A 22,559-nucleotide genomic window follows, 5' to 3' on the forward strand; every position below is an offset into this window, starting at 1 on the left:
AATATATTAGATAATGACTAATGACTATAATGAATGTCTGCCCATTGTCAAAAACGTGTCAACTATGAGTATCGCTAAAAACTCGTTTCCCTAAATATAACGTAGGCTGGATGCACATCCCGGTAGCCAGAACTATGCTTAACGCACGTATTTCATAACCTACCCGAGCTCTTTAACTAATAAAACCAAAAGAAGAAGCAAACAAACGTGAAGAAATAATGCGTTCAGCAAACATGATTTAAAAGTGTTGAACGATTATAAACATTACATCAGGTCTGGGCCGGACTAGGAAAACATGCTGGTATGCCTGCTTCATGTTTCTGCGTTGATCAATGTGAATAGATTTATCTTCAAAGTAAGATATTTCCAAATTCTTACTAAGTGTTTTTTCAATTTGAGGACGTAGTTGTTATTCCGATATAAACTATTTGCTTCTGACCTGTAACTATTCCAACAGTTATTAGTATAATTCCAGTTGTAACCATTATTAGAATATACTAGTACTATTTAAAAATATAGAAACGTATGAACAAGTATAATAGTGTGTAAGAATATTTACTAGTAAAACTCAAGTAGATATTATTGAAATAGTTGCTAGTAACTAAAGAACGGGTACTACTACTGAAGAACCACTCAGCCTAGCTATCCAAGATATGGGAAGCTGTTAATAACTGGGCATGGAGGAAAGCCCCGGTGCCTGTCAGTAGAGATCAAACAAAGCTTCAGACATAATTTATCACCTGGTGATCATACATCTGAATGATACATATCTATGAGAAACCCTGGTGTTAAAACATTCACAAAATACGGTGGATCCTATGCTTGATTTAAGATGTGATATTAAAAACTGACGAGCAAATATTTAGACAAAAAGTCTACGGTATTGGGGCTACGTTTGATATTGATAATGAATGATGTGTAGCAGGAACGTTTGACATTCATTCTTGTGAATTTCATTAGTTCTTGATAATTAGGCTGGAGACTAATTTAGTTTAATATGTTTTAAAGCATAGTTGAAAAGCGCCATCTCTTCAAAAAACCCATTAGATGGTTGCGTGAGGTCCGAAGCTTCAAACAATATTGTTGCTTGGATACAAGCTTCGGCCCTCTCGATCGAGCAGGCTGGGTTGTAATTTCGTATGGAGAGTTGCTTCTAAATTATTGTAAATGTGCAGATCATAATTTACACATTTTTATTACAATGTTTAAATACATTCACAATTTACAAATTAATGTAACATCCACAAACAAATGTCTCATGATCTGCAAATACAAAATACGATCCACAAAATATATTTCACTACCCATAAATAAACCTTTCTATACTTGTACCTCAAAGCAAGGATTTGCATATATGAAAGATTATTTGCGTTTATCCCTCACACCTTTGAACAGTAATTTCACTATTTGCGGATCACATTTGTGGACTGGTTCCAATTTGTTTGTAACAATTTTGACTCAAATGTTTATGTTTTATACTACATAAAAATCTACAATTGCACAAATTCATCAAACAAATACATCATGTTCTGTAAATAGGAAACGCGGTCCACAAAATGTTTATCAGAATCTTCAAACAAACACGATAAAAATTCACAAAGAAATACTTCATGATCTGTAAATATGAAATACGGTCCACAATCGGAATTCACAATATGCAAACTATTTTCATCAGGTGAAGAGATATTTGTTAGTGACATTTGTGGAGTTTGTGGAACGTATCGTATTTGTGGATAGCAAACTGTGTGGATTGGTTCCTGTTTGATTACAGAATTTTGACGAAAACATTCCGCATTAGATTAGCAAAAACGATTTGTACTTGCAATCCAATGAGGCTAATAGGGTTATCTCTTCGCTATCTTTCTTTACACTATCTTGGCCTGTGCTCCAGCCAATCAGGCACTTTTAGTCTTACGTCAGGTCTTGGTTTGAGAGCTACGAAGTGTGATCTTTCCTGAAGACCTGGTGAAAACAGCAACTATACAGATGCAGCATGCGCTGCTAAGCTGCTTATAGAAACGTTATTGGAATAAATGACTTTATATGCTGTAACCAACTAGCTGTGTGTACGCTTGACTCAGATAATCGTTTTGTTTCTGACTAAAATCTAGCGTTGTATCGCTACGCTACTAGCTAGTTAACCGGGTATATGCTTAATTACTAGAGTACGGTGTTAATTCAGTAACCGTGCGAATTCAGCGTGCCTGTCGAAAGTGCGCATGCGCTGCTATTGAATATTTATTTCTATCAGCGGGGACGTGTGATATCTCGTGCACTTATTGCTCCTCGTTTCCGACATTTTCTTCCTTCTAAAAAGCGTCTGTTAACCCAGTGGCTCCCAACCCTTTTCAGTTACTGTACCCCCAAAAAGAATTTGCACTGCTTGGAGTACCCCTGAAGTACCCCCTCATGTTCATTTCACTAGTAAGTCTATAGTGTCATGAGTGTTTTCAAGTACCCCCTGTGGAAAGGCCAAGTACCCCCAGGGGTCCTAGTACCCCTTGTTGGGAACCACTGTGTTAACCTAAGCTTGTTGGCGCTGCAATATTAACCTTGTGATCTTTGCGATTCTGCATCCATATATACGTTTTTTTTAAAACAGCAGCAGAAAGCAATTATATTGTGTTGTTTAACATATGTGTGTAGTACTGTATTGTTGCAATGACAAATGCCATGTTTGCGTTAGCTAGCACAGCCAGTCACAGTAACTGTTTGCCAATTCAATGTGTTGGACTTCTCTCAATATGAACAAGCTACCCATACTGAAAATATATGTATTTTAAATATATTATTTCTATACATTTGATACATTTATGTCAAAGTGTTGCAATTGGATTCCTTAAATATATTTTGAAAAAATTTGTTAATGCATGGCAAATTCCGATCCCGCAACTTTCCGCTATCCTGTCGGGCACCCTACACACTGCTCCAAACAAGGATGTAAGGCTAAAATGTATATAAACAGCTAAAAGTGATGTTATCAATATGTCAGTAATTAAAATTTTGAAAGTGAGGTTGTATATTCATGCCTGCTGTGAAGTGATATCAAATATAACCAGCCTTACATCAATGTTATTTTGGACTGTGAACATTGTTTCCTGCAGTATACTGAGTGTGTACACCTCACAGTGAAGTACACATTTTTATAGTTCTGTACATGTCAATTATCATTAAATAGCAAGAATGTCTACAGAAAATTAATCAATTAATAATAAAATAATCCTTAATGGTAGCATTTTTGTCTGTTATCAAATGATCCACCATTCTAACCCACCATTTTATGTAAAAAATGAATCCTGTTAGAGAACTAGATGGGAAATTATTGGTTTCATTACTAGAACATACTCAAGCCTATGAGAAAGGTCACTCAAATATAACAAGACCAAAAGGTATATCAATCAATCAAATGTATTTATAAAGCCCTTTTACATCAGCAGTTGTCACAAAGTGCTTTTCATTAAAAGTTTAATTCAATGTGGATGATATCTTCAAATTTCAATCAATCATTTTATAAAGCCCAGGGTCAGGGGGTGACCAGTCTTAACCAGCAAATACATATCATTATATTCGGTAATGAATTTTCCCCAAAAAATACTTATTTTAATGAGACCATGTTTGTCAGTGAAATACATTTGGACAAAAATTAAATGAATTTATACATTTTTAAATACATTTTGATACCTGAAATGTATTTTGAATCAGGTTGAAAGTTGGAACACTGTGTAATAATGCAACAATTAATGAATAATGTGTCTCAATATAAAATTGCAGAGAGTTTGGGGATCTAATCATCCATGGTACATAATAGCATTAAAAGATTCAGAGAAATCACTGTATGCAAGGGAAAGGCCCGAAAACCAGTATTGGATGGCTGTAATTTTTGGGCCCTCAGGCAGTACTGCATTAAAAACATACACAATTCTGTAATTGATAACCCTGCGTGATAACACTTTTGAAAACGATTCTCTGGGAACTCAGTACATTTCTGCATTGACAAATGCAAAAGTTAAAACTCTACCATGAAAAGAAGAAACCATATATAAACAAGATCCAGAAACACAGCCATCTTCTCTGGGCCCAAGCTTATTCATGATGGGATGAGGCAAAGTGGATAACTGTCCTGTTGTCTGTAAATACACTAAATTGAAATTATTTTTGTGAATCAAGGACGCCGTATCCTCCAGGCTAGAGGAGAGGGAGCATCCAGGTTTGTATCAGTGCACAGTTTAAAAGCCAGCATCCATGATGGTACAGGGATGCATTAGTGCACATGGCATGGGTGACTTTCCCATCTGTGAAGGCACCATTCATTCTGACCAATATATACAGGTTTTGGAGAAACACATGCTGCCATCCAGATCAAGTCTTTTTCAGGGAAGGCCTTGCTTATTTCAGCAACACAATGCCAAACCAAACTCTGCACATATTACAACAGCATGGCTCTGTAGTAAAAGGGTATTTGTGCAAAACTGTCCTGACTGCAGTCCTGACCTGTCACCTATTGAAAACATTTGGCGCTTTATGAAATGAAAAATACACCAAAGGAGACCCTGAACTGTTGAGCAGCTGAAATCCTACATCAAGCAAGAATGGTAAAACATATCACCTTCAAAGCTACAGAATGTGGTGTCTTCAGTTCCCAAACGCTTACAGAGTATTTTTAAAAGAACAGGTGATGTAACACAGTGGTTAACATGCCTCTGTCCCAATCTTTTTGAAACATGTTGCTGGTATCCAATTAAAAATGGGCATGTATATTTCCAAAAACAGTAGCATTTCTCAGTTTTACCATTTTATATCTTGTATTTGTACTATTTTCAATATATATATTTTCAATAATAATTAAATATTGGGATAAAGGATTTACACATCATTGCATTCCTTTTATATTTGCATTTTACACAGCCTTCCAGCATTTTTGGAAACAGGCTTATATATTTATCTTGCTTATGGGTAACTGAAGAATAATCATCAATCCACCAGGATTGTCCAAAATATATCTCATCAACACTGAATAGTTTTTTTATTCAGGAGCAAGAAATGGTGCCTTATTTCCGCAAGGCACCGGCAAAATCTGTGATAATGTATGCCTATTTACATATTTCATAAAAAAATCTGCTGTTCCCAGGTACAATAGTCATTTACAACCAGAGTTGGGGAGTAACTGATTACAAGCACGGATTACAAAAAACCAGTAACAGTAATCCGTTAAATTACAAACTAAAATTTTGTAATCGGATTACAGATACTTTTGAATAAAAATGATTACTTTTGGATTACTTCAATTGAAAAAGAATAGGTGCGCGAAATAATTATGACACGCTGCATGCTTGTTTTTATTTAATGTTTTAAAAACATCGTTATTTGAACCAAAATAACAATTGAATGTCTCAGCTGTTGTGTGTGTGATCATCATGCGCGCAAACGTGGATGCGCATAAGCAGTTTAGTAATGACGGATGAAGCGCTAGTTGTCTATCTATATTAGCCGACTCATTTAAAGGTGATTTAGTTATCTACTCGGCACATCTTTCTCAGCACAATGATAGGCGATAGGCCTACCTCGTGTTATATATTAGTTCAAGTGTTATATATGATATAGTTCAGTTTAAGTTTTATTTGTCAAATGAACCGAACAACACAGCGGAGAAGAGTTGCACTGAAAAACTCAGAGAGGAAATGTTTTTGAAGATTAGGCAACTATTTGTTGGACATCTGTAACATGGGCTGCCTTCAAGATAAAACATTAAATGGAATTAATCACGATATGTAAGGAGAAAAGGTGTGTAGGGAAGAACTCTGCCGAAGGATGATGATATGTATTTGACGCAACCACCTCAACTTCGTCCATACAAGTAGGTCATGTGATTCTGTTTGCTTCACATCTTAGAATATTGCATCCATTGTTATCATTGGCTGCTGATGACATTGACTTAAAGCTAAGAGTGCAGGTGTATTATCAGTTTATTTCTATCATTTGTGATTTGCAAATCAATTGCTGGATCGCGGATAAAACGTATTTGTGTGCGGGTGTTCACGGCCTGGGGTTTCTGCAGTGTTTTGACAATGTTAGTGTTTGTGGAGCAAAACATCAGACTGTAGATTAATGTACGCACAAAAAGCTACACGTCTTATTTCCTATATACAACAATGTCAATACACTTTTTGAGAAATTGCCATTTATTTTTCAACAATGTTTTGAAGCAATTAGAAACATGAATAAAACAAATAACAGAAAAGGTTAACACATCCTTCGATTTTGGGTTATGTTCAGAGAAACGGCAAGATTCTGGAAGATCGAGGGTTATTGGATAAATTAGAACAACTGAATATCTAACAGACTTTGAACGTGTAATATGATTTAGCCTTATCATTTTGAAGTAGAAAGCAATGGTTTAGAAACCCTTTCCAAAGGCGCTGTACAAAACCCATAAGTTAAAATACGAATTCTGTTTTTGGCCAGCTATGTAAACTCGAACACTGACTGATCCCAGAAAGGGTGTTCAAACTGGGGCCTGTTGCACAAAACCAGGATAAGGGATTAAGCCGGCATATTCAAGTTATCCTGGATGAATTTAGCTTTGACTTGGTTGCACAAAAGCAGGTTGAATTAAACCTAGCCAAGTAACCATGGCGATATATTCTTTGCAGCTAGCCTGCTCCAGAGCAGGCTAACAGCCAGGCTAAGATTAATCCTGGTGTTAAATCAGCTGCCGCTCTGATCCGAAATAAATGTCTTTAACAGTCGTTCCATTGTCTTCTGAATGTGTTCTGCTTTATTGTTATTAACATGCCTTACTTGTCACTATTGCTTGTTTGATTTAAATCCTACTATTGCAATTTAGATGGTTTGAAATGGTTGATGAATTTGCAACGGGGATTTCAATGAAGTCAGTGATGAGTGCAATATATAAAGTCCCATTCACCTGTGTTTCTCCCTGCACCATGGTATGCCCATTTCTGAATGACGTTTTGGATGAAGAAGCGCGGATATTGAGACGTGCTTTCAGACGTGAGAGGGTGTTTCGGGACAGATCAGACCCTTTAGCTTTTCCCGATGACTATCTGCATGAGAGGTATCGATTTACTGGAGATGGAATCCGTTATTTGTGCAGACTGCTGGGTCCCAAAATTCAGCACCGCACAGCGCGAAGCCATGCTCTCACCATCCCACAGACGGTCTGTGTGGCACTGCGGTTTTTTTTGCGTTTTGTTTTTAGCGGCATGTTTTTATATGCGGTGGGAGATGCCGAAATCCTAAATAAAGGCACTATTTGCCGTTGTGTCAGAAATGTGTGTTTGGCACTGAAGTCCGTGACACACATTTTTATTACCTTCCCTGGCCACAGACGAATGTGCTTCATCAAAGAGGATTTCTACAAGATTGCAGGTAACATGAGTTACAGATTTCAATAACGTGTTACATTACAACAGTCACAGGATATACTCAGACTATTTTGTGTTACAGCTTTCCCTAATGTCAATGTCTTAGGTGAATTCTCTGGCGTTCTGCTGGGAGACAAGGGTTATGCCTGTGAGACATACCTTCTCACTCCCCTTGCAGACCCTCAGACAGCAGCACAGCAAGGATACAATCTTGCCCATGCAAGAACAAGGGCCCGAATTGAGATGGCATTTGGCCTTCTCAAGTCACGATTTCAGTGTCTCCACCACCTGAGGGTCACCCCAGACAGGGCCTGTGACATTACTGGAGCCTGCACGGTCCTACACAATATTGCCTGTCTGAGAAAGGAAAGGGGTCCAGCAGTGGCATCGGACATTGAGTGGGACAATGCAGCTATATTCCCAGATGACATTAATGGTAGGCTGATCAGAGACCAATAAATTATTTCAGATGAGTGATTTCATTGTGTTGTCCTTCTCTCATAAAGGATAGTTTGTGTTACTCCTTAATTAGGCCTAATGTTTTATTCAATATTATAGTAGCTTACTTTGGTTTCATAACCTCAATTTTCGTCTCACCTCACTGAACCAATAACTTTGCATAGTGTAGTGTACATTCATCACACAGGGAACACCACAATGCTTCTTAAGCTTTTTATTTTAGTGCTGTCACTTGTCAGTTTGGAGCTTGGGAGAGAGAAAGAAAAACATGATTAATACATTGTTTTACAGATATGCTTACAGTGTGAATTGAATTCACTAACTTATTTATCTAGTTTCTGGATCTCCAGATCCAGTTTCCTCTGTGTTTTCTTCTTGATTTCCATACCAAGGTCCAGATCCTTGGGAGTCCTTTTGCTTACAGCAAACTGTGCATCTGCCAGCTCTTTTTGCTTTTTCAGATGTTGTGTATACAGACATCTTACAGTTTGTGAATTCTGTAAACCACCCATTGATTAGCACAGCAGGAATTGTGCATAATTTAGATTTCCATTAGCCTATACTTACTATGTTGCCAGGCTGGCTGTCAGACTGTACTGCGTCTGGATCCTGTTACATACATACATACATTTCTAAGTGCTACATCACTGACTTCTCATCCATTATGGGCTAAATATGCATTTCCATAAGATTGACATGATACCTGAGGCCTTCTGGAGTCCAGTGACACAGTCTCCTTATCATCAGCTGCAGAAGCCCCTTCCCCTGCCAAATTAAATAGAATTTGTATTGACAGGATGTGCCAAGCCATATGCTTTTAATAAATAATACTCACTGGATCATCGTCTGGTGGCAGGAGAGTGACTGTGTTGCCGGACACTGCAAGACAAGGTCAGACAGTCCACATATGCCCATAAATGGTTGATTGTGTTTGATGTGCAGTACTGGTAAATCTACCTTGTATGAAGAGGGCAGTTTCTGCAGGTGGAACAGAGCCTGTAGCTGTCCCCCCCTGAATCCCTTCCATCACAGGCCTTACTTGGTTTAAATCAAGGGCTGTTTCCTCAGCTGGGGTGAAGTCTGGAGCTGGTGCCCCCCCCCCCCCAGTACCAGACAAATGAGTCTTCTTAACTGCTAAAATCTGTTTAGATAAAATGTTAGCAGGCATCTTGTAAGTAATTTCTACATACCATTTGCATACTGTTAAGAATTAAGGCACTTACCAGCCTGCAAATGTTTTTATTTTTGATCTTGACTTGTTGCCAGGTTCTTTTTTGCCCAGTCACATTTGTTCTGTATGAACACTAATTGTAGGAAGATATTTAGAATTAGACATAGCTTCTAGAGATTTGTGCACATGGTTGTAAAACATATTCTCACATTGTGAATAAGGGTTTGAAATTAAGCCTAGTCTTTAGGGTAAACTTCCCAAGGAACATTAATTCCCTCTGCTAAATTTTATGGCAAAGTAGGCTAAATACATTTTTATTTATATTGTGCTTTACATCTTAGGCTACTCAAAGACACGTTACAGTACAACCAGCACATTTAGCACACAACGAGATACAGCACTGAAACCAACACCTAAAACAAGCATATTAAATGCAATTAAAACAGTGTACAATTTTGCTAGTAAGTAGATATTTTTAAATCCTTTACGCATTCAGTCGGCCCGCTATTGTCTGCCAGACTTTTTCTATCTGTTTAATAACAGCAGCCGCATTTCCTTTTCTATATATTATCTTTTACCTCCTCGTAACTTTCCATAATTAGTTGCTGCTCAGCGGGTGAAAAACATATATTTTCCATCTCTGCATCAGTAAATCTGTGATCGATACCGTGGTCTATTTCAGAAAGCCGTGGACGTGCACTAATCCCGACTATCTACACCTGGCTTGACATAGCTTCACCTTCTCATCCTGGCTCGGCAAACGTGCAACCGATTAAGCCGCGATGAGCAGAGCACACTAAGTCAAGCTGCGCTTTTTCAGTTGTCCTAGATTTTTCATTCTACTTTTGTTCAACAGGCCCCTGGTTATAGGCTATTCCTATTTGTTTTCTAATGCCTCTTAATATGAAAGTAATATATTTTGAGTAATCTAAAAGTTACGTTACTGATTACAAATGTGGACAGGTAACTTGTAGCTGTAACGGATTATATTTAAAAAGTAACCTATCCAACCCGGTTTACAACATAAACAATGTTTTGCACTGTATTTCCGATCAATTCAATGTTATTTTAACAGACAAAATATTTTATTTTCTTTTGAAAACAAAGACATTTCTCAATAATCCCAAACTTTTGAATGGTAGTGTAATCACCTGTGAATTCACCTTGATTGAATTTGCAGGTGCCTAAACCATCACTAGCAGTTGCTAAAGCGAGTCAGCTCTGTCCAATCTGGCCTTTCTATTCTTGAGGCTTATGAATGCTTTGCACATTGTGGTGAACCCTCTGTATTTGCTCTCATGAAGTCTTCTCTTGATGGTACACTTGGATAATGTTATACCTACCTCCTGGAGTGTTCTTCACTTGGCTGAATGTTGTGAAGGGTTTTTTATTTACCCTAGAAAGGATCCTACGATCATCTACCACTGTTGTCTTCTGTGGACATCCAGGCCTTTTTGTGTTGCAGAGCTCATCAGTGTTTTCTTTTTTTCTCAGAATATACCAAACTGTCAGTTTGGCCACTCCTAATGTTCCTGCTGTCTCTGTGGTGGAAGTCTTTTAAAGACTAAGGATGGCCTGTTTCACTTGCATTGAGCGATCACAGCAACAATTTCCAAATGCTCATTCCACACTCCAGACCTTTTACCTGCTTAATTGATGAAGAAATAAACAAGGAATAGCCCACACCTGTCCATGAAACAACTTTTGAGTAAATAGTCCAATTACTTTGGTCACTTGAAAAAGACGGGGCTGTATATTAAACAGCTGTAATTCCTAAACCCTTCCTCCAATTTGGATGTGAATACCAACAAAATAAAGTTGAGGGACTGCACTTTAAGCCCATGTCCATTATTTATATATTCATACTGTAACTAGAAAATATTTTGGTAAACAGCCAAAATAACAACATTTGTGTCGGTGTCCAATTATTTCCAGACCTAACTGTACCTTTGTATGCCTATACTTTGCTGAGTACCTAACAACAACTCTTAACTGTGATATATGTTGTATATAGCCTACTATTAACCCTGCGTACTGTAAATTTCATTAAGTTGTCTTTTAAACACCCCTCCAAGAACTGCCACCTTAACGTGGTGGAGGGGTTTGAGTACCCGAGTGACCCTAGGAGCTATGTTGTCTGGGGCTATATGCCCCTGGTAGGGTCTCCCAAGGCAAACAGGTCATAGGCGACGGGTCAGACTAAGAGCGGTTCAAAAACCCCTTAATGATGTATAAAACTTTGAGTACCGTGACGTCGCCCGGTATGGCGCAGCCGGGGCCCCACCCTGGAGCCAGGCCCGGGGTCGGGGCTCGTATGCGAGCGCCTGGTGGCCGGGCCTTCCCCCATGGGGCCCGGCCGGGCTCAGCCCGAACGGGCGACGTGGGGCCGGTGCGAAGAGGATCGGGCGGCAGTCGAAGGCAGGGGCCTAGACAACCCGATCTCTGGACACGGAAACTGGCTCTAGGGACGTGGAATGTCACCTCGCTGGCGGGGAAGGAGCCTGAGTTAGTGCGTGAGGTTGAGAGGTTCCGATTAGAGGTAGTCGGGATCACCTCTACGCATGGCTTGGGCTCTGGAACCACACTCCTTGAGAGAGGATGGACTCTTCACCACTCTGGAGTTGCCCATGGTGAGAGGCGGCGGGCTGGTGTGGGTTTGCTTATAGCTCCCCAGCTCTGCCGCCATGTGTTGGAGTTTACCCTGGTGAACGAGAGGGTCGTTTCCCTGCGCCTACGGGTCGGGGATAGGTCTCTCACTGTTGTTTGTGCCTACGGGCCGAACGGCAGTGCAGAGTACCCGACCTTCTTGGAGTCTCTGGGAGGGGTGCTGGAAAGTGCTCCGACTGGGGACTCTATCGTTCTACTGGGGGACTTTGTTGTCGTCTCATCTGACCTGCGGCCGTATGTCTTGGACACTCGGGTGAAGAGAGGGGCGGAGCTGTCAACTGATCACCACCTGGTGGTGAGTTGGATCCGATGGCGGGGGAGGAAGCTGGACAGACTCGGCAGGCCCAAGCGTACTGTAAGGGTCTGCTGGGAACGTCTGGCCGAGTCTCCTGTCAGAGAGATCTTTAACACCCACCTCCGGCAGAGCTTCGACTGGATCCCGAGGGAGGCTGGAGATATTGAGTCCGAGTGGACCATGTTCTCCACCACCATTGTCGAAGCGGCCGCTCGGAGCTGTGGCCGTAAGGTCTCCGGTGCCTGTCGAGGCGGCAATCCCCGAACCCGGTGGTGGACACCGGAAGTAAGGGATGCCGTCAAGCTGAAGAAGGAGTCCCATCAGGCCTGGTTGGCTTGTGGGACTCCTGAGGCAGCTGACGGGTACCGACAGGCCAAGCGGGCTGCAGCCCGGGTGGTTGTGGAGGCAAAAACTCGGGCCTGGGAGGAGTTTGGTGAGGCCATGGAGAAGGACTATCGGCTGGCCTCGAAGAGATTCTGGCAAACCATCCGGCGCCTCAGGAGAGGGAAACAGTGCCCTACCAACGCTGTTTACAGTAGAGGTGGGCAGCTGTTGACCTCAACTGAGGATGTCGTCGGGCGGTGGAAGGAGTACTTCGAGGATCTCCTCAATCCCGCTGTCACGTCTTCCATTGAGGAAGCAGAGGATGAGGGCTCAGAGGTGGACTTGTCCATCACCCGGGCTGAAGTCACAGAGGTGGTCAAGAAACTCCTCTGTGGCAAGGCACCGGGGGTGGATGAGATCCGCCCTGAGTACCTCAAGTCTCTGGATGTTGTGGGGCTGTCTTGGTTGACACGCCTGTGCAACATCGCGTGGCGGTCGGGGACAGTGCCTCTGGGATGGCAGACCGGGGTGGTGGTCCCTCTTTTTAAGAAGGGGGACCGGAGGGTGTGTTCCAACTATAGGGGGATCACACTTCTCAGCCTCCCCGGGAAAGTCTATGCCAGGGTTCTGGAGAGGAGAATACGGCCGATAGTAGAACCTCGGATTCAGGAGGAACAGTGTGGTTTTCGTTCGGGCCGTGGAACACCGGACCAGCTCTATACCCTCTACAGGGTGTTGGAGGGTTCATGGGAGTTTGCCCAACCAATCCACATGTGTTTTGTGGATTTGGAGAAGGCATTCGACTGTGTCCCTCGTGGTATCTTGTGGAGGGTGCTTGGGGAATATGGGGTCCTGGGTCCTTTGCTAAGGGCTGTCAGGTCCCTGTACAACCGAAGCAGGAGCTTGGTCCGCATTGCCGGCAGTAAGTCAGACTTGTTCCCAGTGCATGTTGGACTCCGGCAGGGCTGCCCTTTGTCACCGGTTCTGTTCGTAATTTTTATGGACAGAATTTCTAGGCGCAGCCAGGGGCCGGAGGGTGTCAGGTTTGGGGACCACACAATTTCGTCTCTGCTCTTTGCAGAAGATGTTGTCGTGTTGGCCCCTTCTAACCAGGACTTTCAGCATGCGCTGGGACGGTTTGCAGCCGAGTGTGAAGCGGTGGGGATGAAAATCAGTACCTCCAAATCCGAGGCCATGGTCCTCAGTCGGAAAAGGGTGGCTTGCCCACTTCAGGTTGGTGGAGAGTGCCTGCCTCAAGTGGAGGAGTTTAAGTATCTAGGGGTCTTGTTCACGAGTGAGGGAAGGATGGAACGGGAGATTGACAGACGGATCGGTGCAGCTTCTGCAGTAATGCAGTCGATGTATCGGTCTGTCGTGGTCAAGAAAGAGCTGAGCCGCAAGGCGAAGCTCTCGATTTACCAGTCAATCTACGTTCCTACTCTCACCTATGGTCATGAGCTTTGGGTCATGACCGAAAGGACAAGATCCCGGATACAGGCGGCCGAAATTAGCTTTCTCCGCAGGGTGACCGGGCGATCCCTTAGAGATAGGGTGAGAAGCTCGGTCACCCGGGAGGAGCTCAGAGTAGAGCCGCTGCTCCTCCACATCGAGAGGGGTCAGCTGAGGTGGCTTGGGCATCTGTTTCGGATGCCTCCGGAACACCTTCCTGGGAAGGTGTTCTGGTCCCGTCCCACCGGGAGGAGACCCCGGGGAAGACCTAGGACACGCTGGAGGGACTATGTCTCCCGGCTGGCCTGGGAACGCCTCGGTGTCCCCCCGGAAGAGCTAGAGGAAGTGTCTGGGGAGAGGGAAGTCTGGGCATCCCTGCTTAGACTGCTACCCCCGCGACCCGGCCCCGGATAAGCGGAAGAAGATGGATGGATGTCTTTTAAACAACGTAACCACACGTGTACTCTACAATCAGTATGGTATATAAATATAAATCAGCTAGGTAATGTAGTGGTCCAAATGAAGCTGGTAAGTTTATTTCTTTAAGATGGATACATGCACATTGCATATGTTAGATTTTATGTTAGAGTTTACATAGCTGGACAAAAAGGGAATTGGCATTTTACCTTATGGGTTGTGTAGGCTACAGTGCCTTTGGAAATGGGTCTCTAAACCACTGCCTTTTACTTCAATATGATTGGGCTACATCTCTGCATTACACGCAAAAGGTCTGTCAGATATTCATTCAATCCAAATAATCCAATAAACTTCAATCTTCCAGAATCTGACTCTCTGAACATAACCTGTTCTGTTATTTGTGTTTTATTCATGTTTTTAATAGCTTCAAAACATTTTTGAAAAATGAATGGCAATTACTCGAAAAGGGTATTGACATTGTTGTATATAAAAAATTAAGATATCCGCAGCTTTTCGGGGATAAACTAAATCTGCAGTTGTCTGATGATTTGCTCCACAACCAACATTGTCAAAATCTTGCAGAACGGTGGTTACTTGTGTAACTCCAGTTCTGAGTGGAGCGTCGCCCATAGAGGCTTCGCTCCTATTGGTTTACCCTTCTGCCAATAGGCAGGCACTGAACATTTAAATATGCAAATCGCACCTCTCATGGTAATCTGCCCCATGGCTATAAAAGAGGTTGTCATACTCTGTTTTGTCTCCCGACATACCTTTCTTCACGAGAAAAGCAGTCAGTGACCAGTCAGGGTATGAACCCTATGGGCGACACTCCACTCATAGACCTGGAGTTACGAAAGTAACCATCGTTCTTTGGCAGAAAGGCCGGGTTAGGGAGCAACATGGCCCTGCTACCATTGCCGTTGATGGCGAGACAGCCATGCTGCATCGACAACGCACAAAGGTCACTGACCCTCTTAGCAGAGGTCAGAGCCAACAAAAGCAACGGTATCTGATCAATCGGTTCGAACGGCGCGTCACACAGCGCCTCCAGAACCAAAGCCAAGTCCGCTGGGCCACCGGCTGGAGATGGCCAGAAACCGTTTCACCAAGGGACGACTAAACACAGACACTCCATTGAACCCCTCATGACACGCCAAGATTGCAAATGCGTACACCTTGAGCGTGCCTGGGGACCTTTGCTGATCAAACAGACGCTGCAGGAATGACAGGACACTGCCCACGTCACAACAGAGGAGGTCAACCCCCGCGTCCTCACACCAGCAGGCAAAGATACCCAAACGGCTAGTATAGCTAGCCGACGTGGACCTCCGCAGTCAGTCCTCGGCGCTGCAGCCTGGCCCTCCCAGGAGCCAGGCCCACAGCGGCTGACTCGGCACAGGGAACGCCCCGCCTGTGACAACGCCCCGTGGTGGTAAGGGATCGGCCACGGTGTCCCCACCACCATCTGGGCCTCCTCTGCAAACCACAGGGCACCCGGGCGAAAAGGGGCGATCAGTATGAGCGACAGCCCCTCCGATCGCACCCGAGACATGACAGGGAGAATGCACTGTAGAGGGGGAATCGCGTACAACAGTACTCTCGGCCACGGCCGGTGAGCCAACGCGTCCACGCCCAACGGGGGCCTGTCCTGCGCTGGAAGAGAATACCACAGGGGGCAGTGCGCGTCCTCCAGGGACGTGAAAAGATCCACCCGTGCCTTCCTGAAGCGTCTCCAGACCTTCACAATGTCGGAGACCTGATCCCGCCCTGCCTGTTCACATAAGCGACCGCTGTGCGGTTGTCTGATCACACCAACACGTCCGGACCCCTCAGGGCACGTCCCAGCCCGTCAGGGATGCGTCTCTAAACACAGGGTGCGCGGGTCTCTCCAAAATGCCAGGTCCGACTCCAAAGAGCTCGGGACCTTGATACAGGTAAATAAGATGAACACACAGCTTTATATACCAACACAGAGGAGCTCCCCACCAAACGCACACAGGGTGAGGAAGCGTTCGAGGGACAATCCCCCCCCAAAGAGTCAGGTACGCCGTTTCTTAAACGGTGGGGCCTTCCAGCCCCCGTCGTTCTGTCGGCGGAAAGGGGAAGAGGGGACGACCTAGGGGGGCGCCTCACGCTTGTTATGATTTGTTTTAATGAGGAGACACGAGACCTGTTTTTAGGTTTCAGCCATGTCATTTTTATCTGAACTTGACCACGCCCCGTGACCCCAACATTACATTTAGCAGGGTAGCTCTAGGTGACTCGTTTATTACATATCATAACATCTCCCTTTTTGTTTTTTTACTCTGCAGAAGAACTTCAGTCACCTCGTATATAGCCCAACATTACAAAACAAATGCGTATTGTATCACTGCACTGCCTAAAACAACAGCATTTTTTGTTTTTTTTAATTACATTTTGTTTCTTTATCTTGCAGGCATTAATTTAACATAACACTGTCCTTTGAACTGTGACCTTGCTTAAACTTAAGGAAAAAATAAATAAAGAATTACTCCTCAAAAAGCCTTCTTGGTTTTGTCACCACTCGTGCACTTGCAGTTTTCACAGGCAGACTTGAAAGCTCGGTGGGACTGACATCGTTTTTCCGTGTTTGAGTGTCCGTTTCAGGTTTTTCCTCTGTGTCTTCACATTTTGTTGAGTCACATTTTGATGCTCTGCGTCCTTCCTTGGTGTATCACTTTGTTCTTTTGTTTTCATTAAAAACTTTCTGTTCCTTCTGTACACCTTCTCCTCAGGTGTCTGGACAACATAAGATATTGGCTGCTCAGAAAGTCCAGTAACTTCAGCTGGATTCCAATCTTGCCATATTCTTACATTGTTGCCAACCTGAAGTTTCTGAAGAGGTCTGGATCTTTGATCGAAATATTCCTTCTGCTTCTTTTGACAACTGCTGTCCCGGGTTATTTACCATGGAAAGCTTCAACAACTCTGATGTAATCGGAAGTCTTGTTCTCAGCCTTCGACCCATCAACAGTTGGGCTGGAGATGCTCCAACATCCTCCATGGGTGTGCTTCTCAGGTTCAGCAGAGACAGGTAAGGATCTTTTCCATCAGCCTTTGCCTTCTTCAGCATATGTTTAACAGTCTGCACTCCTCTTTCCGCCATTCCATTCGATTGTGCGTGATGGGGGCTTGAAGTGTTGTGAGTGAATTCCCACTCTTTCGCAAAAGCTTGAAATTCAAGTGAGCTAAACTCTGGCCCATTGTCTGAAATGACTGTTTCAGGAATTCCATGTCTGGCGAATTGTGACTTCAGATGGGTAATGACTGTTGTACTTCTTGTATCTGATCTCAGCCACTCCACTTCAATGAATTTGGAGTGATAATCCACTAAGAGTAGATACTCATGTTGGTCAAAAGTAAACAAGTCAACACCTATTTTCTGCCAGGGTCTTTCAGGAACACTGTGTAGATGTAAAGGCTCTTTGGTTTGCCGTTTCTGGTGTGTGCTGCACACATCACAGTTGTTTACCATCTCTGTTATGCTTTGTGACATTCCAGGCCAAAAGAGCACCTCTCTCGCTCTCCTTCTGCAGCTTTCTATGCCTAGGTGACTTTCATGAATTCGCTTTAGCATATCTGCTTTCATCGATGCTGGAACTATGAGCCGTTCTCCTTTGAACAAAACTCCATCCACAACTGAGATTTCCTCTCTGTAGTTCCAGTATCCTTGTATTTCTTTTGCTGCTTGGCTCTTCCTTTCAGGCCATCCATTTAGCACTGTCTCTGTGAGTTCTGTCAGAATCACATATTTTTTAGTTTCCTTCTTGAATTCATCTAGTTTCTCATTTGATACAGGTAGGTTTGCCAAATGCACCTGAGCTTCTACTTCTTTATCAAGAGAGCCGGTCTCTGGTAAGTACGCTCTGGATAATGCATCTGTTATATACATCTCCTTACCTGGCTTGTACTTCACGTTCACTTGATATTTTTGTAATCTCATTTAACAGTCTCTGTATTCTGGCTGGAGCACTGCTCATGGCTTTTGCATTATCGCTTCAAGCGGTTTGTGGTCGGATTGTACGTCTATCTCTCTTCCATAAACATACTGATGAAAACGCTCTGCTCCAAAAACAATTGCCAACATCTCCTTTTCTATTTGCGCGTAGCGCTGGTCTGTTTCAGTCAATGCACGCGATGCACACGCCACTGGCTTGTCTTCTTGAAGTAGAACAGCACCCAGTCCACCTTTAGATGCATCAACAGAAAGTGTTACTGGTATCCTGACTTCATAATATATGAGCAAGGGGGCCTCAGTGAGCATTGTTTTCAATTGGTTGAATGCACGCTGATGTTCCTCCTCCCACAGCCAGGCAAGTACACGCAATGGCTCCGTATGTTGTGACGTTTGGAATGAACTTTGCGAGGTAAGTGACCATACCTAGAAATCTCTCCACATCCTTTTTGCATTCAGGTGTGGGCATTTTTTTGACAGTCTCTATTTTGGTCTGATCTGGTTTCAAACCATCCTTTGAGAAGATGTGACCAAGATATTTGATTTCCTCTAAGCCGATCTTGCATTTCTCTTCATTCAGCTTAAAGTTCTTGACCCTTGCTCTCTCTAACACTTGCCTCAGTCTGTAATCATGCTGCGTTTTTGTTTCTCCCCAGATCAAAAGAACATCGATGTATGTCTCAACACCTTCAATTCCCTCAAAAAGTTGCTTCACCGTCCTGTGAAAAACTTCTGGAGCTGAGTTTACCCCAAATGGGAGTCGGAGGAATCTGAAGCGGCCAAAAGGAGCATTGAATATGCAAAGGCGAGAGCTGGCTTTATCTAATTTGAGTTGCGAAAAACCTGAACTTGCATCCAACACTGTAAAGTATTTGGCTTTTGAGAGTCTGCTCGTTATTTCCTCTACTGTTGGAAGCTGGTAGTGTTCTCTCTTTACGGCTGTGAATTCCAGTATGTGTGTTTTCTTTTTTGTATTTCACTGTCCAGTTACACTTTCCTTTCACAGGTATTTTGTCTCCGGTGTAAGTTGACAGTTTCACATTTGTGGGTCTTAGGATGTTCTTCTTTCCAATTCTTCGCAGCAGGCTGTATGGGATTACATTGGCTTGCGCACCAGTATCTAGTTTAAATTTGACATGTTTGTGCTCCAATTTCAAGTCAACTGTCCATTCATCTGTCCCTGTCTGCGTTTGCACTGCCCCCACGAACAGACTAGGTCTCTGATCTGTGACGTCATCATCATCGAACGCATGCACTTTCTTCGATTTACACATCTTTGCAAAGTGGTTTGTTTTATCACAGTTCTTGCACTGTTTGCCATATGCGGGGCAATTGCGTGATGCATGCTCTGTTCCACATCTTTTGCAATTAAAAGTGCTTGCTTTGTCTTTTTCATTCTGTTTGTATTTATTTCGTTGCTCGTTTTTGCGTGTCTGCTTATGTTTCACTGAATCAACGTGCTTGCTTTCACGTGCAGAGGCGTGTGCGTTGTAATATTCGTCATGCATTTGCTTCATCTAAGCTTTTTTCACTTCTGACGCGAAACACAGCTGAGTAGCTTTTTCAAGACTAATGTCAACTTCTCTTAAAAGTCTCTCTCTCATTGCCTCTGACGTGATTCCACAGACAACTCGATCTCTTATAAGAGATTCTTGCAACAGTCCACACGCGCATGACTTCGCCTTTAGCTTTAGTTCTGTAATGTATTGGCTCATGGGCATGTCCCCTTGCACACACGTGAAAAACGTATACCTCTCGTAGGTTATGTTCTTTTTCGGGTTGCCGTAATCTTCGAATTTCTCCATTGTTTTCGACAGATTATGTTTATCAGCGTCTTCTTCGAATGTGAAGGTATTGTACACTTGAACCGCTTCTTCACCGGCTACATGCAGAAATAGTGAGGACTTTACCTTGGCTGGTTTGCTAGCGCTTCCCGTCATGTCTAGATAAATCTTTGCTGAAATCTCCTCCAGTTTTCCAACAAATTGCTGTGCAGTAGATCAAGTCCTGCAGGTGGCTTTAGTCCTTCTGACACCTTGTTATGATGTGTTTTAATGAGGAGACACGAGACCTGTTTGTAGGTTTCAGCCATGTCATTTTTATCTGCACTTGACCACGCCCCCAACATTACATTTAGCAGGGTGGCAATAGGTGACTTGTTTATTACATATCATAACAACGCTGTGCCGGACGTGCCGCTTACTTGTCATCTGTTACTCCCCAACTCTTTTCTTCCAGCAGAGACGCAATTGTACCCCTTTTATTTTAATATTGTGAATTCGTAGTGTACAGAATTGTGGTCAGCATTGGTAGTTTATAAATAAAATAGACTTTGACTTATGCACTATTGCTTATGTAAAGGACCTTTGTGTAGACATGTACAGTAAACACATAGAAACAGCCGTCTCTCGCCGTTGCTTACCATAATGTTCCCTGAACTAATGGTCCTTTTCCACTGCATGATATCAGCTCAACTACCTAGCCTCGACTCGACTGCTCGCTTCATGGGGGACAGTTCTTTACTATTAAAAGAACCGCCGTGTCGTAGATGGCGCTGTAGCGAATGTGAATTGCACGTAAGGCGAGACAATCGCCGTTTAACAAAGCTAGGAATCCCACGTTGTATTAATGTGAAAACCGGTGTTACGGTTTAAGTGGTGTTCAGATTAGCTAGTGACATTTCCATACGCAACGTAGGCGTGGCACGAGAATCCTTGGGCAGGAATGATCGTGTAGGTGACTGTATCCATGCCTGTTGTGCAAACGTAAATTAATTAATTAAATAGTTCAAATGTTCATTTTGACATTCTTATTTGTCATGATCGCGTTTAATGTGTTTGTACTTAAGCCTACATATAGCCCATACGGGAAACCGTTTGAGATGTTTGTTGACGCTCCTGCTCGAACGCAGAGTGGATACGGTTGTTAGTTGTGGCAGAGTGCAGTGCGAACAAATTAACTTGTATTACAACATCTGCATCTACCAATCGCTCATGTTTCATATTCATATCATTTACACCTACCAAAAAATCCTCTACAAAGGCAACACGTCAGGTCTGGTGTAATCAACACAAACTGAGTTTACGCGTTAACATGGTGCACGAATTCACGTTCAATATGCAATGCAAGTTCTAAGTCATCTTACAGTTGTAAGGAGGGGCACATTACTGTGACTGAAGTACACGTCGTTCCTTCGGTCTCCCAAATGGCCTGCCTCTCTACAGCCGTAGATCCTAGCAATGTCTCTGATTTGAATGATTCTGAATAGTTCTACCTTTTCAGTATCTTGATATCTGAACTTGAGGTGTGTAAGTTCTTTGTTTTTGTTCTTAGCTTAACCGTGTAAAACGTGATGTTGCTGGTGGGGCAGTGTGCCTCCAGGGACACTGGACACTCATTGTAAGCAATCCTAAATGTTCACCGATTCAGATACGACCACGACTACGTCTGGTGTATGAGAGGATCATGCCATTTGTTGTGGGATGTGACCAGGTGGGTAAAGTACTGGCTTTAATAATAAATAATAATAAAGTATTCATGCACTTTGGATTGACGGAGCAATAAAGCACATTAGATAATTTTCCCAGTGTTTATCCTGGCCTAAAATTAGCTTGTTCCTGTGATGTCATTCTAACCTTTAACTAATCTTCAACTGTCGTTCTACCTGTATAAAAAACACCTGGGAGCCAAAAATATTTCTGATTGAGAGGGGATCAAATACTTCATTAAAATGCAAATCAATTTATAACTTTTTCTGGATTTTTTTGTTGTTATTCTCTCTCACTGTTCAAATAAACCTACCATTAAAATTATAGACTGATGATTTCTTTGTCAGTGGGCAAACGTACAAAATCAGCAGGGGATCAAGAAATGTTTCCCTCACGTAGAGAGCATAGATCGATTCGTTTTAATGTTTTAACTGAAGCGATGTGAGATCCCTTCAATTCAAGGTCAGTTGAAGGTTAGAATGACATCACAGGAATAAGCTAATTTTAGAATTATAGAAACTGAGCTTGAAAAAAAAGTGTTGGCCTGAGATGAAATACCTACTGTAACCCTTGTTTCTTCGTGTGTCCACAAGTTTGGTAGCTTACTACTTTTTGTTTCTACCACCCCAAGGATGCGCATCTACACCACAACACCCTTTGGATTGCAGCCCTGGAGGTATGTGAATTACATGTTGATCTGGTAATTGCTGCATTATATACTTTGTTTCACCATATTTATTGATTCACCAACTATTATGTTTATTTTTAGGGTGGAGCAAGCACAGTACTCCTAAGCACCAGTGAGTGTGTGTTCATTCACTTAACCCAGATGCTTAACTTATGTTACTAAAGCATGTTGCTTTAAATTTTATTTGTCAATTTCTATTTTAAAGGGCAAGAAGGCAGAGCTTGGCAAAGTTTTAGCTCT

The 22,559-nt window shown here is 42.8% G+C and overlaps 1 long non-coding RNA gene across 1 annotated transcript; it reads left to right on the forward strand.

Moving 5' to 3' along the window:
• The first annotated feature begins 5,753 nt into the window (after nt 1-5,753).
• Nucleotides 5,754-22,557, forward strand: LOC109615760. The gene is made up of 3 exons (XR_002196756.3): nt 5,754-5,854; nt 18,800-21,635; nt 22,263-22,557. It is a non-coding gene; the product is annotated as an uncharacterized LOC109615760 (long non-coding RNA).
• Nucleotides 22,558-22,559: the final 2 nt, after the last annotated feature.

The sequence above is a fragment of the Esox lucius genome, chromosome 5 (genome assembly GCF_011004845.1).
Source record: "Esox lucius isolate fEsoLuc1 chromosome 5, fEsoLuc1.pri, whole genome shotgun sequence".
Lineage (NCBI taxonomy): Eukaryota > Metazoa > Chordata > Actinopteri > Esociformes > Esocidae > Esox > Esox lucius.